This window comes from Cricetulus griseus, chromosome 6 (assembly GCF_003668045.3).
Source record: "Cricetulus griseus strain 17A/GY chromosome 6, alternate assembly CriGri-PICRH-1.0, whole genome shotgun sequence".
Classification (NCBI taxonomy): Eukaryota; Metazoa; Chordata; class Mammalia; order Rodentia; family Cricetidae; genus Cricetulus; species Cricetulus griseus.
In genome coordinates, this window is record NC_048599.1 from 49,149,230 (window position 1) to 49,155,487 (window position 6,258).

Below are 6,258 nucleotides of genomic sequence, written 5' to 3' on the forward strand. Positions count from 1 at the left end.
GAGCTGGTGGCAAGCCTGTCCCCTGGGGAGAGGTCTGAGGTACTCCCTCGGGTGAGACCACTATTCCAACTGAAGTGCCTGGACAGGAAAACTTTATTCTTAATCTGAGAAGAGTGAACACACCAAGACAGAAAATGCATTTAGTTTTTACTCTAACCCAGCTGGAGGCTGTGTCTTTCCCCCAGTGTCTGGGGTCTGACCTTACAATCATATTCAATCAGCTAATCTGAAAAGAACTGGTGCATGGGGAAAGGAGTCACTGCTCCAAGGAGAAAAGGGTCACTGCTCCAGGCCATCCAATTCCTGGAGCAGTGGGACTTTGTTTAAACAAAGGTTTCACTGGGGTAGGGAGGATTAAAATACTGCACAAATGTCTTACAGTGTGAGAGAGATAAAAAAGACTTTAATTCCTTGCCAACACGAGTTTTATAGTATTTGTTAGGAAAGGCACACATTGTTATGGGTCTGGGGTTGTTCAGAGATTCACCAGTCCAGTTATGAGTAAGTTTAACAAAGAAGAGGCTTTACTGAGACTAGCACAGGACTGCACCCAAGAGTCCGGATTCTCAAGATGCAGCCTCAAGCCACATTAATCAGGGGTTTATAAAGAAGAAAAACCACAAGGTTACATTCTGGGGGCTGTGTCAGCACATATAGTGACTACATGCAAGCGTCCTGACTATGTGTGATCAGGGGCATAATTAGCAAACAGATGTCTTTGGTTATCTTGAACAAGCAAGCTTGTTTACAGAAGCAGAAACACGTGGTCAGCATTGTAACCACTACCTTACATGAATGGCAGTTTTAGTTAAAAATTGTTCAGGACTAGACAATTGTGAGAAATATCCCAGGCATTCCAGGAAGCCATCTGTTCTTAAGCAAGCTGCCTAGCAGGGTAAAAACAGGCTAGAGGCATTTTTTGCTGTTTAGATTTTTTTTTGAGACAGAAATTGTCTATATAACAGCCATGGCTGTCCTGGAAGTTGCCTTGTAAGCCAGGTTGACCTGGAACTCATGGAGATCTGACTCTGCCTCCTAAGTTTTGGGATTAAAGGCATGTACCACCACCAACCAGATGCATTATCTTTTAAGCACAGTAATTTAAGCTTTAAACATAATTTTAGGGATCACAGTGCTTGATATTTTTTACATATATATGAAAAAAGAACTCATCAGGCCACTACAGGTGGCATCTTGGAGCTGGAGCTCTACCTTCCATTCAGGCTATCTTTCATGAATGAACTCACAAACCAAGAAGATTCACAAACAAGAACATTTCACTTCTAATACCTTCATCTAAGGACATTTTCTTTGAACTTTTCAGTATGTTTTCTGGTGGTTATTTTTCTATGTATATTTTATTAGAATTGTAATTACAATAAGGTTAGGTAGATGGATGGAGAGACAGAATGATTGATAGCATATAGGTATGGATTTAAATGTAACCTTTGTCAACACAATCTTTTTTAACTTCAGAGACTTTTGATGGTTTGTGTCTATACAATCTGACCTCTTTCATTTTCCTGATGAGTATAAAGCTTTGAATAATTTCAGAGCTCATCTACAAAATATACATAGTAAAATGAGCCCTGGAGCACATGGGTTTATCTGACTATGTCTAAACCATCTGGTCTATGAAGTTTCCCGTGAACTCTGGGGACCAGTTCAAAGGAAGCCTGTCCATGCTTAACATAAAATGCTCACTGGGGAAGATATGTTCTCAGTCAGGTGTTGTCTTAGTCTAAAAAAAAAAGGCAAGCACATATAGGCTGGATATCACCTTGCTACTGCCATTTATCTAACAAAGTTTTAGAAACGCAACAGTTTCAACTGTCTACCATTTGTTGCCCAGGGAAACTAAGGGAATTCCCTTGTATGAGTGATTTGTTTTCTTGCTCTGAACACCTGAAACCATCTGAGCAGGAGAGAATGTATGACCTTCACCTTGGCCAATTCCTCTGGTTTGTTTTAATTTGCTAAGTAGGGTCACTGTGTGTTGTCCTTCCTGGGAAGCATCCCCAGCTCATGTTAGACTTCCTTTCTTTGGGCTGCCCTCTGCTTTCCTCTCGCTCTCTGCTCTACCCTATGGAACCTGCAAAAGCACTCAAGTAACTGAACTGTCTTTCTGTCTGTCCACCTGAACAGCCAAGTCTACTAGAAATTGTTTTGCTGTCCTCCTGAACAACCAGGTCCACTGATGTTGTGCAAAGGAGACAAGGCCAGAGGTAGTTCCAAGTATCGTTTGTGACTTCCTATGTGAAGCAATGCGTCTCTCACTTCTCTCCCAGGCATGACCCAGAGCATATCCTTCTTTCAGTAGAAATACAATCAAGCTCCTCCCCATAAAAACATTATGTCTTAAAATAGGCAAGACATTCTGTCTCTTGCAGCAATTTTGACCGGCAATGTCAAAGTTTCTGATTGTTGTTTCAATTTGTATTTAGAAACTTGGAATCCACAGTGTTGTATAGACAACTAAATGGGTAAGGGATTTGGAGGATGTCTTAATACAGACAACATTAAGACACTGTGAAAATCACTAGTAAGGCTGCTGCTGAGGGGGAATTGCATTTGGAAATCCCTATGAGCAGATAGCAGTTTGCCACTGTGTGAAGTTGTGGTTCTTGCAGGCTTAATTTCAAAGGTAAAGCCCAGACCCTCACAACAGCCATTGCTTAACATCTTCAGTGGAAACAAATTATAGTTCAATCTTACATACAGGCATACTAAGTTAGTGTTACTCCTCGGTATCTTCTTATTAATAAAATTAGAGAAATTAGCTACCAAACAGTCATATTTAGAAATCTAATGACATTTTACATTTTTAATAAAGGCTCAGAAATACTGTTGTGAAGCATGCAATCCAGAGAACTATGGGTAAATTAATAATTGAAGTGCAGAACCTGACAGAGGTGAAGACTGGTTTCTTTCCTCTAATATTTGGAGGAGTTTTAAAGGTAAATAAAATAAGATAACAAGACATGTCAAATTTTTCTTATTTTTTGATCACCCCTCCCCATGTGTGAGCACAGATCCCTCATTTGTCTGTATGTCTTGAATAATTCACTGCTCGTAGGCTTCCCAGTCCAAATGCATTATAAAACAAACTCGGGCTGAGTTTCAATCAAATCAGACTGCAAGCTGAATTTTTCATGAAGGATTATTTAAAACAAAATGCATCTTGAGCCCAACAGACTTTGAAACCAAACAATCGTGAGAGTTCAGTGAGAAAGTGTCAACCGTGGAGAATTCTACAGTTCGGAAAACTAATGGGATCCTCTTTGAGGCACATTAGCCATAAGAATATCAACAGCATTCTGCTGGCGCACAGCACTGACTGGAAATCCGCACTAGCTTTGGTCTTGGATTTTAGTTGTGAAAGCACAGACAAAGTTGTTCTTGGGTTGAACTTGACATGCTGCTGCTCATGCTTTCTGCTCCATCCACTTTGAAAGCTTTCTTCAGTTGGATTTCTCTGCCTTCCCCATCTTAACTCTTGCTCTTATGGGAAAATGAAGACATCAGACACTGACATGTACACTGTAGAGGCTTTTCTTGGGGTAGTGTCTTTCAGTATGCTATCCGCCAAATGACACTGCTGACCCTCTGGCAAAAAAAAGTCATTCTTTGTATGGAAAGACACCAACATTGATTGACAAACTACAAGTCATGTTAAACCTTGTTTTAAATTTTGAAATATTATATATCTTTATGTTGGACCTTGACTTGGTAATTAGCAAATAAGGAAACAATGGTTTTCAGTGGGCTGTGGACATGGTAGAAGAATGGATCAATTATCAGTGGCACACACCTTCGATCCCATCTCTCAAGAGGTAGAGGTAGGAGGATCTCTGAAGTCAAGGCCAGACTGGTCTATAAAGTAAGTTCTGAGACAGCCAGAGCTACACAGAGAAGTAAAACCCTGTCATGAAAAATAAGAGAGAGAGAGACAGAGACAGAGACAGAGACAGAGACACAGAGAGATACTGTAAATTTCTACACTATTTCACCATTAGATTGTTTCATCTGGTGGCTGACTCTGACTTTTAGGTTACTTTTAAGACTCTCCATTTTTCCATTAAAATGCAAATAATTTTTCAAGTAAAAGTGGAAAAAAAGAAAATATTCCATTAGGAAGGAATGAAGAGAGAGAAGAAAGGTCAGGGAGGAAGATGGGCTCCTAGACAGATGTTGTGGGATAAATCTCCTTTTCAATCTTTTTTTTTAATTTAGAGAATACTTTATTAGTTTTTGTAATCAAACCCATGTAGATAAGACCTTACATATTTAATACAGTGCGTTACTCCTGTACAAATGGAAAAAAATTAAGTTCAACATTTCTAGACCAATATGGCTGTTAATTTCTGTACAATGCCAACTCAACATGGTAAACTGGGATACTTTTTTCCAAAGTTGACAGCACAGCTAAAGTTTCCAAAAATTCAAATTATATATGTATATATATATATATATATATATATATATATATAAAGACCAATAATAGCAGTATGTTATGCATCAATAGCAGCAACAGCTTTTCAGAGAGTTCAATCAACTTTTCTGTAAAGACATCTCTAGGACTCAAGAGACAGACCAACAATTGCTACATTCTTTGTGCCATGTCCATTGAAAACCATTACACTTGATTATACACTATTTAAGAAGACATCTATTGGACCCCCTAGCAATTTCCTAATCTAATGATGTTGAGTCAATTGCATGAGGTTTCTCTCTTATTGCCATGAATGCTATTGACAACTGGGGTAGTGTGACCAAAGTAGACAACCAAGACAACATGCCTTAGTTTATTTTCTGTTGCTATAATAGAATATTTGAGACTCAGTAATTTATTAAATAGAACAATTTATTTAGGCTCATAACTCTAGAAGCAAAAAAAGTACAGGCATAGATGGCTATGTACGCAAAAAAGAGCCTTATACTGTGCTTAACATGGTGGAGGGCTTCACACAGTGGGTGTGCACAACAGCTTAGCAGCAGCATGCACCTGAGAGAAGGAGACAAGAGTGGTCCAAGTGACTTCTAACTTACCGTCACAGGAACTGATCCAGTCTCTGGAGAAAGACCCCTGTCTCCTGACATGTTTGCTCCTCAGTGCTATCGCCTTGGGAACACAATCTCAGTGTGTGTGGCCAGAGCATCCAGACCACCACACAGAGACACCCCAAGTGTGAATCTGCTTCATTCTTAACCAAGGTGCAGTACATATTAAGAACAGAGCTGAAGTCTCTACATCATACTGCAGAGACACTTGCTCCTGGCAGTCTACAGCCCACAATAAAGGAATGTGTTTCACACATCATTTCAGTCCATGGCTGTCTATATCTGTGGCATTTCTAGACGAAGGGACACCCAGTGAGATATTGAAACCGCATGGCATCATAGCCAAAGGAACCTGAAAGCTTCCCTCCTCACATCTCCATATCCCTGTCACTTTGACCCTGTCCTCTACAGACTGAAAGACCCATGCTCATCTTTTCAGGCATCCTTTATCCCTCCCACAGAGTTTAACTCTCTCCCTCGTGGTAAATCCTGGAATCCACTCCTTGCAGCCTCTCTGGTTCCTCCAGAGTTGATTTTGCTGGGAGGGGAAGACCCAGCATCCCTGCTGGGTGGCCATGATCCACAGTTATGACTTTTTTTGGGAGAGAGACACGAGCTTTCCTGGAAGGAGGAAAGGATTTGGGTTCTGAGTCTGCGGAGCAATCCGAAGCAGCAGACATTTGGGGTAAAAAGAGGAAGACAGTTGGTTAGACACATGGCACGTGTATCCAGAAGCCAGAGATACAATTTTTAAAAAGCCTGTCTGGCACTTGACATCATGCCATGGCCTTGGCAACTCAGACAGCGTGTGGCTAAACTGACATACAGGGGCCTGAGACCCTTGACTCCATCAAACTGGCCAGTGCCTGTACCCTCTGGTGAACCCAGAAAGTCAGGAGCTGTGAAGTTCAATTTAAGTTAAATTGGACATTTAAGCAATGTTTCCCTCCCACGCTGTCATTTATGATGCCAGCATCAACCCTGGGGTGTAAACATCTTCATTATTACTGCTGCATAGATAGAATAGTGACAGGACAAGCCCATGCTACACAGCTAACAGCCTAGTTCCTTGTGGAGCACTGGCCAACTCCCCTGAATATGATCCTCTGTGACCTTAAGGTGCCCAGAATGGCTCAAAGGTTAAGGCTATGGCAGCTAACTTGTCCTTGCAGACCTTTATGCAAGACTGTCATGTGT